Here is a 13,536-nt window from a genome sequence, read left to right as displayed (position 1 = left end):
AACAAATAAATAACCATTCACAGTTTCTCTTAATAAACTTAAATTCTAGCATACATGCATAATTCAATGTTCATTAAGCATTTTATTCAAGTTATGTGTTCCGGCAGGTGTGAATAAAATGATTCAAAGATCCTAAAATCATTGAAGAATTAAGCACAGTTTGTCGACTTAATCCTAAAACATCTTAGGTAAGCAAAAGCCTTTTGGTAATAGTCTAGAAACTATTCTTGGTTGATAGGTACGTCTAAGAACTTATTAGGTAAACCTATCGATTTTGCCACGACATAAAAGGACTCCTTACTTATATCGTTGAGTTTCACCAAAACTAACATGTACTCACAATTATTTGTGTACCTTGCCCCTTTAGGACCAATAAGTAACACCTGGCTGAGCGAAAACTATTACTAGATTGATGTAAAGGATATCCAAGCAAGTGTATATTTTGGCATGGCACCTTTTAACTCAATTTTTAAGTTTGGAACTTAAGGCTCTTACTATGTTGGTTAGATTTTAAGTGAACTAAAATCCTTAATCATGCAACATAATCAAGCTTTGATCTCATGCATATTTAAGACATATTTAAAAGCAATAAATAACTTAAAACATGCATAAGATAAATGTGATCTAGTATGGCCCGACTTCATCTTGAAGCTTCAACTTCAAAGTCCGTCTTGAAAATCTCCGTGGGAGGCACCATTTTCTTCAAATAGTATAAGCTATAATTAAAACTAATTACAACTATTTGATGGTACGCAGACCATATTTGAATTGAAAAACAATTTTGGTACTTTAGACCAATTACATTCAAATTAATGGTACGCAGACCATATTTTCTATCCTATTTGGGCCATACTAGTCACTTCATAACCTTCAAAACAATACATATACAATATATACCATTCACCCATTCATTATCATGAATGGCCCACATAGTTGGTTAGTAAAACACATCATGCATCACATAAACATTTGCAGCAATTAATCAAGGGCACCAATAATCTATCAATTATTCAGTCCTTATTAATTCTAATCAAGTTGTTTTAACCTTAAGGATTTGTAGACCTAATCAAGGGTTTATGACTAAAAGGGCTCCCACTTAAACCAATAAATTCATATGCTTTACTAATTTTAAACATAAAAATGTATTTCTAGTCTAACCGGAAACATACAAATTTAATTAAAATTTAAAGCTCATATAAATTTATAATTGAATCCGCTTATTTAATTTATTTTTCAGTCGTATTTAAATTAATTCATGATTTTAATTTTAGTAAAATAATTAGAATAAATAAAATTTATTATAATTATAATATTCTAAATTAAAATCCAAGAAAACAATTTAAATTATTAATTTTAAAATTAATTAAAATTACGAAAACTGAAAATTTCAAATTAAAATTTTAAAACGATCTAATCGTAACGCAACAACCCCACGCAACGCATAGCCATGGGCCACACGCACATAGCCATCGCTGGCCATGTGCGCGCAGCCCATTCGCTGCGTCGCATCGCTGCTGCTCACCATCGCAAGGCGGGCGCCAGCGCTCGTCGCAACAAGCACGCTGCTCACCATCGCTGGGCGCAGCGCCATCGCTCGTCGCAACAAGCACGTTGCTCACCATCGCTGGGCACAGCGCTCGTCGCACGCGCACGCGAGGCAGTGCGCACTGTGGCGCAGCTCGCTTGCTGCCCACACGCGACTGCTCGTGCCTTGCTCTCGCCCTTGCCCATGCGCCCATCGCACACAGCCCACGACACAAGGCAGGGCTGCTGCCTTGTGCTCGTGCACCATGCCCTTGCTCACTGCATTTGTACCGCATGGGCGACGAGCTCCCTTGCTCGTCGTCGCATGCCCGCACTATACAACACCCCTTAAGGGTAACACGTAGCGTCCATTGCTTTGTGCGTGCAAGTTATATGAGCGAATCGCATAAAATTAAAAATTTTATTTTCAAAATTAATGACAAATTAATAAATCATATTAATTTCATAATTTTAGAGCGAAAAATCGAAAATTTATTAATTTATTGATTTCCGATTAACATGGATTCAAGTCTAGGTCATAAAAATTTAAAATTTAACATAAATTTACAATTTTTATGGTGGTTTTTAATCATAGGTATCTAATTAAATTATAACTAATTATGAAAATCAAATTAATTCTAAATTATTCCAATTTTCAACAAATTAATCATTAATTACGAATTAGATTGCATAATTAACAAGGCTAGGCATTCAAACTTGTTAAACATATACAGTAGGTCAATAAAAAATTCAAGATTTATCAACAAGAATCGCATATATTTAATTTAACATCTTAAATTTACGAAATTTTAGCGTTCGAAAAACTAAAACCTCCGAAAAGTCATAGTTAGGCTTCGAATTTGAGAATTATGGGTTCGGCCGAAAAACACTTATTTTGTCAAAATTTTAGAATGCCTTTTACATGCGGAATTGACACAAAATCACTCGATTTGGATGAGTAACGAAGAAACTGCCGAAAAACTGCGTATGTATAATTAAATAAACGCAATTTGCAATTAATTAACAATTACGAAAATTAATCACCCCTTTTAATTCTTGCAAATTTGTAATATTTAACCATGTTTATGCAATTTAGATTATGAAAATAATAAGAGGCTTGTGATACCACTGTTAGGTTATGATACATATGACAATTCATAAATCATGCGGAAAAACCATAAAGCCAGGAAAGCATATTATTTACACATAATCATTTAGCATAGAATAGATGCATACATGCTGTAGCGTGCCTTCCCTAGCTGCGCCCGAACCGAACAAGAACAAGTCTTTAGGACTCCAAATGTCGTCCCTCCGTAGATAGTCCACAGTACGTCCGGATCCGCCTCAAGTTAGACCAACTAGAATCGCCCTTAAGGTGCTTAGGAATTTCGGTTAGTGTTTGCAAGTGTATGGCTGATTTTTATTTCAAAAACTTACCCTTTGAATACTTCAATCGTACCCATAAACTGTGACCCTAGGCACCTATTTATAGGAGTATGGAAAAGGAATTGTAATCCTACTAGGATGTGGATTTTCTAGTTAGAACTTTATTAGGACTCTAAATAACAAAGCAAATCTAATAGGATTAGGATTTTAATCTTTGCACAAATCCTAATAGGATTAGGATTTCCCGCACAAGCATTGCACAAGCCGTGCACCCGCGCAAGCCTTGCGGCCCACGACAGGAGCACAGCCCACGCTGCTGTGCTGCGCGCGCGCGCCCTTGGCTGGGCCTGGCCTTGCGCTGGGCCTGGTCGAGGCGTGCGTTGGTGCGTGCGGCTCGCTAGGCGATGGCCTGGCTTCGTGCTGGGCCTTCGTCTAGCGGGCCTCGTCCGATGCTAATTCGTACGATACGCTTCCGATTAAATTCCCGATTCCGGAATTTATTTCCGATACGAACAATATTTAATATTTCCGATTCCGGAATTAAATTCCGTTTCGAACAAATATTAAATATTTCCGTTTCCAGAATTATTTTCCGATTCCGATAATATTTCCGATTCTGACAATACTTCCGTTTCCGGCAATATTTCCGATTCCGGCAATATTTCCATTTCCGATAATATTTTCCGATACGTACCATGTTTCCGTTTCCGGCAACATCTACGACTTGGATAATATTTATATTTCTGATACGATCCATATTTCCGTTTCCGGCAATATCATCGTTTTCGGAGTATTCATTTCTTGCTTGTGACGATCTCAGCTCCCACTGAAACAAAGATCCGTCGATTCCGAATATCCATAGATAGAGTATTTAATGCCATTAAATACTTGATCCGTTTACGTACTATTTGTGTGACCCTACGGGTTCAGTCAAGAGTAAGCTGTGGATTAATATCATTAATTCCACTTGAACTGAAGCGGCCTCTAGCTAGGCATTCAGCTCACTTGATCTCACTGAATTATTAACTTGTTAATTAATACTGAACCGCATTTATTAGACTTAACATAGAATGCATACTTGGACCAAGGGCATTATTTCCTTCACTTGCAAAGTAAGACAATTTAAAGGTCCACCCTAGGCCTACTAAAATTAAAGGTCCACTATAGGCCTACGAAACGAGGCTCACTCAGTCTCGCCTCGTGACTCAAAGACCACAACCATCTACCTTTTAGCCCAATTAAAAAGGGCGGAAATCCCAAGCAAAAAAGGAAAAAGAGAAAGAGAAAAGGGAGAGCGAAAAGAGCTAGCCATGAAATACTTAGCCCGTACCTCCCAAAGTGCGAAATTTACCCAAGTAAACGAAGAAAAAGAATTGAGTCAACCAATCCAAATCATACCACAAAAACTACATAAAGTTCTACGATCCTCTACCCTTTCCAATCCTCATGCTTAACTAATACCTATACAAATTATCCCATCTCATTCAACCCATCTTTCAAGCCGTCTTGAGTCACGAATAAAAAAAGACAAATGAAAAGTACATTCTACGCTTAACGTAAAAAAAAAAAACAATAAAAAAGAAACTTTGCAAAGCACCTTTAAAGTTCGTCTAAAAAGAAAAAGAAGCATTTAGCGCACAAAAAAGATTCCCAAATATTTGGCAGAAAACGAAAAGGAGCAGCGCAAAAAGGCAGCCCAGAACACGTTTTCAACGCCCAGGCCTGGGCGCCAAAAATAATAACGCCCAGCCCTGGGCGCCGTTCTTGCTTATCACTTTTCAACTCCCAATTCCTAAAAGTGTTCGTATATTTTCCTATATACATGCGGAAGAATAACGAACACTTGGGGGTAGAAGATCATATAAAATACGCAAAATACGCACGCTCCAAAATTTTCGTACACTTATTTCACCCTATTTCAAACATTACGATTCCACTCGAACGTACTTGTTTAAAATCGGCATTCTAAGAAACCATTTTCTGGCTAAGAACTACGCAAGACCTGATTCCAAATTAAATCTACTTAAGGCGGATACGTAGGCAATCCATGATTCGGTCCAACCAATTTGCAAAAATGTTAAAGTCTATAGAATAACAAGAATAAAAAATAGAGTCCCTTATTGAAATCCAAGTCGAAAGAAAAATTTAAGTCAAAGGAAGAATCCAAGTTATCAAGATGCCAAAATGAGCACACATCGAAAAATAATAAGGGCACGTACCCTTGCCAGAAGGAGCACTCACATTCCTAGGCACTTAGCCAATACTCAAAAGATCGCTTTGCCTCAATTGAATGGGGGCTAGAGCGAGCGTCCATGACCTCTAAAGTACTCGACTTGACCCTCCCTAAAGCAAAGTAACTCACTTAAGACCTCCTTTCACCACTAGACACATTCATAATCGCCAACAAGTAGTAAAGGCAGTAAGCTTGCAATAAAGAGGATTGTTCTACGGCATCGCCCCATCATTCCTTCGAACTCAGGGCACCCGTTCATGGTAATTCAAATGCTTGAGAATCCCCTTTGGAAAAATCAGACATTGTCAATAGGACTTAGCACTTAACCAAGGCTCACCCTACTCAGACATATGACATGGGCATCTAAAATCGAAATCTGAAAGCATTATTAATGAGAAGACATAATAGCAACTGGGGGCTAAAAATTGAAATGAAAGAGCTAGGGAAAGAACTAAGTATACCTTGACCTTTTGTGCAGACATACACCAAGTAAATCTAAGTCAATTTGAAAGCGGTTTATATTCCCGCAATTCTGGAAATGATGGCCCTAAAAGCCTAAAGCATGTTCCACACGGGCACAAGTAATATCTTGACACCTGCACCCTGGCTTCCAGCAAATCCTTAGACAGCATTCCGAAAATCGTAACAGTATTTTGATTCACTCATGTAATCCTGTACGAATCCTTCTATAAGTCAACTTATTTAGGACACCTCGGATTGTACACAATAGGACTCGGATTTCAAATAATTTTCAAAGACTTCTTCGAACATAATAAAGTGTCGTTGGTTTAAGCTAAGTATGCGTTTATCTCGATGTTGCAAGTGAGTCGAAAAGATTTCTAAATATGATTATGGGTAAAGAAAGGCACCTAGATTTTGGTCAAGGCACACTTCAACATGTGACTACCTTGACCATGGCAATGTCGCACAATACGACATTTACAAGAGAAGTAGCAAATCACTACTCGAACGTACCTCGCACTAAACGAGTCTGGTTCAAACTATTCATGATCCATGTCACCATGAATGCATAAAAACGTATGCCAAGCATTATAGCACCAAGCCAATCCCGTAGCTACAATTGGGGGCTTGAGAAAAACACTCTAAAAATGCTCGAAATGACGATTTTATCGCAAATTCTCGACGCTAATGCTACACACGTCATAGGGGCACAATCCTATGGTTTGATCGTGTAAAACGAACCTTAGAATAGCTACAACCCCTCCCAAATTCTAAGCGCTACTTAGAATATATAAAGTCACCCTACTAACAAGGGTAACTGAAAATCGCAAGTCACCAAAACTCCGATCAAACTACTGCACATAACGCTCGCCCTACAAGCGCCCGTTACACAATCTACGTCGTTCCAAAGCAAAAGCGAAAGAAAAATCAAGGATAAAAAAAAGAAAAAAGAAAGAAACATCTATGAATCCTCGCATCGAACGAAGTAATGAGCCGTGCACACCAACGCAGAAGGTGCTACACTTGTTCGAGCACCTAAACGAGGTGTGATGAAGTACTCCAATGCAAAAAATAATAATGATATCCTAACACCTGGAGGAATGTTCTAAGACACGCTGTTAGGCCACACAAGCCTACGTCGCACCATAAGTTCAACCATCCCACGATACAAGTCTAAAAATAAAAGAGTAAGGCATATTGCACTAATGCGGGCACGACTAAGAGCATGTGTAAAAGAGGCAAAGACTACTTATCGCCCAAATTCAAAATGCAAGCCATACGACTTCTACATTAAAGGTAGCAAAACATTACCTACCACGGAAGGGATATCTCGCACCTACACGAGCAGAACCCCAAGGCATCTTTCTCGAAAGAACCTACAAAAATCGTACGCCAAAAGGAAGCATCCCAACATGCATACTTGGGGGCTCCAAGCTACGAAACGACCATAAAAAAAATAAAAAAAGTCTCAAAGCAAATGTTTGAACGATCAAAAGGGCACGATGCTTGAGCCCACTTCATGAATGGGCCTGAACCCTATCAAGATTCTAAGCAAATTATTCAACATCAGTCATTTCTCAAAAAAAAAAATTGATTCAAGCAAACTGATTAATGGACCACACGCAACGGCCATTCTATGAACGCTCGTTCGCACATACGTATCATCATCCTAAGTATCGAACATTCACTAACGCGTTTAAAAGAAAAAATATACGTTCAAAATAACAACAAGAGCGATTAAAGTCTTACGCCTCAAGGTATGTTCCTCAGGCCATATAGACTCGCCCAACTATTGCAACACCTTAAGAGCGACAGTTCCTTTAAATAATCGCCCCAAAGCGACAAACACCGTAGTCCACCTATTGGCTACGGCTTCTCGAGAAATTATCACGACCACTCAAATCATTGTGATCTCCAATAAAATTCTACGTTCCAAAAATAAAGAAAAACAAAAGAGAAGAGAATACGTAGAGTTTCCAAGTGAAATAAACGAACGAACAAGAGGCCAACTGTGTCATCGAAAGAGCAGGCCAAACAGTATTTTCAACGCCCCATCTGGGCGTGAATTATTTCTAACGCCCAGGTTTGGGCGTCGAAAATGAGCCCAGGCCCAAAAGAGGCCCTGACTTCTATAGGGTCCTGCCGTATCCATTCGACTCGAAAATTGCCGATTTCTTTACTGAAAGTCGCACCTCACGACTTCATCAGAGTAGCACACCACTACAAAGATCGCTCGCACTTACGAGCACGATCCCAAACACGACAAGGACATTACAAAATGCGTATCCCCAAGGAACCTCTTTGACAAGAAATGAACGTCAAGCACGAGTGCTTGGGGGCTCGAAAGAAAATATATATTTCAAAAGAGAGTATGAAAAGTTAAAACAATATTCCCAGACTACGCTGTACGAAGTCCCGTGTTTGGATAATCTCAAAAGATAAAACCGGATTACGACCTCAAAGACAAAGGTCGCCGTTGATACTTATACATAGTCCCCTAATCAAGGACCCAGGTAGTGGAAAAATTGAGCCGTAAAGACTAGCTCAAAACCATGAAAAACGATGACCACGAGACAATGGTCCGTCTAAGCACGTTGTCAACCCACATTCAGGTTGCAACTAAATCCGAGCATCCCTCGAAAGAATTCGCTCTTACAAGAATGAATAAAAAGAAATTCTCAAAAGAAATCACAAGAACCAAATGAAATAGGGACTTGCCCACCTCAATCGGGCAAGATCGCGGCACGTACCACGCGAGTCCCAAATCAAAAAGACGAATTCAGGTTCGCTTACCACCAGCGGGCGGGGCGTCCACCCTTAGGGGACAGGGCTCGCCCACCTTCAGCGGGCGGGGTCTACGTCACTAACCGCGCAGGTCCTTAGTTTTCAAAAATGAAAAGAAAATAAATTCTTCAAAAAACAAAAACAAGCTCGCCATCTTCAGCCGGCGGGGTTTACGTCACAAACCGCGTAGGTCCTTATTTTCAAAAATCAAAACAGATTCGTTCACTTCTATCGGACGGGGCGTCCACCCTTAGCGGACAGGCTCGCCCACCTTCAGCGGGCGGCGTCTGCGTCACTAACCACGCAGGTCCTTAGTCGCTGCAGCGATAACTTTTCCCGGTTTATCCTTTTCCAAAAATCAAAGGATGGTTTCCCTTTTCCAAAAATCAAAGGATGGTATCCCTTTTCCAAAAATCAAAGGATGGTTTCCCTTTTCCAAAAATCAAAGGATGGTTTCCCTTTTCCAAAAATCAAAGGATTGGTTTTTCGTTTTTCCAAAAAAGAGCGATGTGCTGGATTTTCCTTCGTTTTACGTCCTATAAAAACAAGGGGGTTTTCTCGTTTAGCTAACCCTGAAAATGAGAATCTTTAAAACATTTTACCTCGTGATTGGGCTTGGCCATGCCTAGTTACACTTTATAGCTTTGATTTCGAAAAAATCTTTAGATACTTCCAATGACAAAGTGAGGGAGTTTCTATACTATCAGTTAACAAATTCCAATGACGCGTGAGGAATGTGTTAACACATCAAGTGATGACCCTTAAGTCAAATGTTATCACTCGGGGGCTCGTGAGACCCTCGCAAAACAGGTCACATACACCATGGCTTGTATGACGCACTCTGTCTAGTACTTTGACCATCGTCTCATCTCAAGACTCAGTCAAAGTGGGGGCTAACTATAGACACCTACTTCTGTCCCCATTCGCGAAAGGGAAGGTTCGATGATGAGAACATAAATCTCCACTTGGCAACGCATCTCCTATAAAATAAACGAATCTCAATCACCCTTTCATTTCAGCCAAAGCTACTATTTATAGAAACCTGCTAAGAATAGTAACTGTCGTAAAAGGTAGTTGTTAAAAGTGGCAAAGTCATAAAAGATAGAAACCTGTCAGAATTAGGTGTTGCACTCCAACATAAATCCTAAAATAGATAAAATTTGCATTCCTGGTATAATTCGAAAATAAGAGTTACGTATTAATTAAATTCCTAACGAACCTAGAGTTCGTAACGGGCCCAGACACATTCCGTCATAAGTTAATACGCACTAAAAGACTCGGATAAATCTCAAAAGCTCCGTGTTCTAAGAGTCCAAATCTGACAGAGAACTCGGCCTAGATCCCATTTTCAACGCCTGGATCTGGGCGCCGAAATCTTCAGCTCCCAGCCCTGGGCGCTGAAAATGCTTGGGGCCGTTTTATTTCTGGATTCTTCTTGGATTCGTATCTTAAAATCTATCTTTCCACACACCCTTTTCCTATAAATACAGCCTCAAAACCGACGTGAAAAGGACACACAATTCCATAATCTGAGTATTGACTCTAGCCTTAAGCCTAAGCCTCACGCTGCGAAATTGATCCAGCGTTCTGTCGCAATCGACCCAAAAGTCGAACAGAACGCATCCTGCCCCTTGTAGCTTGATGAATTAAGCCTAAATACTGGAACATTTCTTAGAAACTCGAGATTCGTTAAATAAAAGGAGAAATAGCAAAGCCAAGTGGTTAGTTTTCTGAGAACCACAACGCACCTCTCAAGGGTGCGTTTTAATGTGTCCCTCATATGATTTAATCTCTTTCATCACCCTTTTATAAAATTGTCAAACTATTAACTTGATTGATCTATCACGCCTAATAAGATAATACCTTGGACAATTGAATTATCATGCTAGGTACCTTAAATCAATCTAAATAAGATAATCACGATCGATTTAGTATTATGTGTTGCATATTGCTAAAATCAATACAGAATAGTTTAATAGTTTAACGCATGTCCCTTCAATTATTTATGCTGAGCTAGTAAGGATAACCTGCCTCTGGAGTATTATCGATGAGCACTCCTCTCGGTAGCTACAGTCCCCCGAAATCTCAATCTCTGCCCTGCGGGTGTACGTTGAGCGATCCCCACACCAGGGATCACAAGGGAACCTATGGCCGTCGTGGTCGAACATAATTGCACTCCCTTTATGTCACGATAACCGGGTTTTGTCAGTTTTTCTCATTGTTTTTAAAAACTGAATGGCGACTCCTATATTACTAGTCGATTGGGTGTAAACTCACAGGAAATCCAATTACACTTGATCTGACAACGTCACGCCCACGAGGGACGAGGTCACGCATTAGCCTCGTGCTTTTTCGACCCCCTCAGAAGGAGTATTATTTATTACTTTGCATCCCGAATTTAGCCGGTTACAAAAGTGATTACTACCCTATTAGGACCATTAGAGGCCGCCCCTTAGGCAACGGATAGTTCTATGTAAGACAAAGCTAAAAACACGTCTAGAAGAAATATTTCTTGAGATTATCAGCATTCCACGTGCGCAAAATAGGTCGGCCTTGCATGTCTTGAATGCGGTAAGTTCTATCCCTGACTTCATCATAAATCTCATAAGGTCCTTCCCAGGTGGTCGTCAGCTTACCCTGTTCATTTTCTCGGCCTGTGGATTCCATTTTTCGGAGGACAAAATCTCCCACTTTGAGCACTCTGTTAGAGACTTTCTTGTTGTATTCTCTTGCCATTATTATCTTGTACAGCTGTTGTCTTAGTGCTGCATTTCCTCTAACCTCGGGCAAGAAGTTTAGGGTTGCTTTCATCATCTCCCAGTTAGCATTTTTGTCATACAGCATGACCCTCAAAGTTGGCTCACACATCTCTATGGGTAAGACGGCCTCGGCACCATAGGCTAGCAAGAAGGGTGTTTCACCGGTTGAATTCTTAGCCGTGGTGCGGATAGACCATAAGACGTTTGGCAGCTCATCAGCCCATAGACCTGTGGCTTCGTCAAGCTTCTTTTTCATCCCTTCAGAGATAATCTTGTTAAATGCCTCGACCTGGCCATTGTCTTGGGGACGTCCGACCGATGCGAAACAAGTATGTATGCCGTGGTCTGCCAGCCACTCTTTCAGCTTAGGAGTTTCAAACTGAGGCCCATTATCAAAGACGATAGCCTGTGGAATCCCAAAACGAGTCATGATATTTTTCCAAATGAATGCTCTTACATCACTGGTTTTTATGTTTTTGAGTGCTTCTGCCTCCACCCGTTTTGTGAAGTAATCTACAGCAACAATGACGTAACGCCTCCCTCCAGGAGCGGCAGTAAATGGGCCTAGGAGATCCATTCCCCACTTAGCAAACGGGATTGGGCTCGTGATGGGCGTCAGAACTCGTGCCGGTCGGTGTATTAGGTGAGAAAAGAGTTGACATTTGTCACACTTCTTGACCAATGAGATTGCATCATCCTTAAGAGTCGGCCAGTAATAGCCGGTTCGAAGTGCCTTTTCAGCCAAAGCCCTTCCGCCAATATGCGAGCTACACAATCCCTGGTGAAGGTCTTCTAGAATTTCCTGCCCCTTTTCAGGCGTCACACATTTTAACAAGGGACGGGAGTAGGCCTTTTTGTAGAGGGTGCCGTTCCACATTTCAAACCAAGAGCATTTCTTCTGAAGTTTTGCCGCTTGCCTTGAGTCTTCTGGCAAGACTCCATTCATTTTGAAGTTAACTATGTCATCCATCCATGTGGAGGTCCTGTCAAGTGTTTCCACCTCCATTTGCTCAATACTTTTGTGCTCCTTTATCTCCCAAAACACGTTCCGAGTTGTATCACAAGACGCAGAACTGGCCAATTTTGACAAGGCATCAACTTGGTTATTTTCCGAGCGAGGGACTTGTCTTACCTCAAAGCTTTTCAGTGGCTCTACTTCCTGGTGGACGGCCTGCATGTATTTGACCATCGTCGGATCCCTAGCCTCGTAGGTTCCATTAACTTGGCTCACAATCAATTGAGAGTCAGATAGTGCTACGATCTCCTCGGCGCCTGCCGCCTTACATATTTTAATGCCACAAAGCAGGGCTTCATATTCGGCTTCATTATTTGACGCCTGAAAGTTAAATCGCATAGCATACTCAAAAGTATCCCCTTCGGGGGAGTGGCAGATTATCCTAGCTCCACACCCATTCTGCGTGGACGAGCCATCTACGTACGGTGTCCATACAGTCTTTGTATTATTGGAAAAGTCAGGCCTCGTCATTTCAACAATAAAGTCGGCACAAGCTTGCCCCTTGACAGCCTTCCTCGGCTCATAGGTGATATCAAAGGCATTCAGCTCTATTGCCCAATTTAGCATTCGTCCTGACGCCTCCAACTTCGTGAAGGGCAGTTTAAGCGGTTGATCTGTATAGACCACTATTCTGTGAGCTAAGAAATAAGGACGGAGTTTTTTGCTGGCCATGAACAGGGCTAAGCCAAACTTCTCCACTGTAGGGTATCTAATTTCAGCATTTTGAAGAACATGACTGACAAAGTATACTGGCATCTGTATTCCCTCCCTCTCTGTCAGTAGAACGGCACTAAACGAGTGTTCAGACACGGCAAGATACATGTATAAAGTCTCTCCCTGCAAGGGCCTAACAAGACGAGGTAAGGTGTGCAAATGTTCCTTTAATCTGACCAACGCCGCCTCGGCTTCGTCCGACCATTCAAACTTAGCCTTCTTTCTGATTGCCCTAAAAAAGTAGTGACACTTGTCTCCGGCCCTGGAAAGGAATCTGCCCAGGGCGGCCAGGCAACCTGTGAGCCGCTGGACCTCTTTTACTGTCTTTGGTGAGCTCATATCAATTATTGCCTGGATCTTGTCTGGGGTGGCTTCAATTCCTCTTTCATCAATCAAGAAACCTAAGAATTTGCCCGACGTCACCCCAAACACACACTTCTTAGGATTCAATCTCATGTTGTAAGCTCGAATAGTCTCAAATGTCTCCCTAAGATCAGCTATGTGTGCCGCCCGCAGCTTACTTTTCACGATCATATCATCAATGTAAGCTTCAATATTTCTGCCGAGCTGTTTGGTGAACATAGTGTTAATAAGACGCTGAAAGGTGGCCGGTGCATTCTTTAATCCAAACGACATTACTTTGTAGCAGTAATGGCCTT

Source organism: Spinacia oleracea, chromosome 6 (assembly GCF_020520425.1).
Source record: "Spinacia oleracea cultivar Varoflay chromosome 6, BTI_SOV_V1, whole genome shotgun sequence".
In the NCBI taxonomy this organism is placed as follows: Eukaryota; Viridiplantae; Streptophyta; class Magnoliopsida; order Caryophyllales; family Amaranthaceae; genus Spinacia; species Spinacia oleracea.
This window is presented reverse-complemented; position numbering follows the sequence as displayed.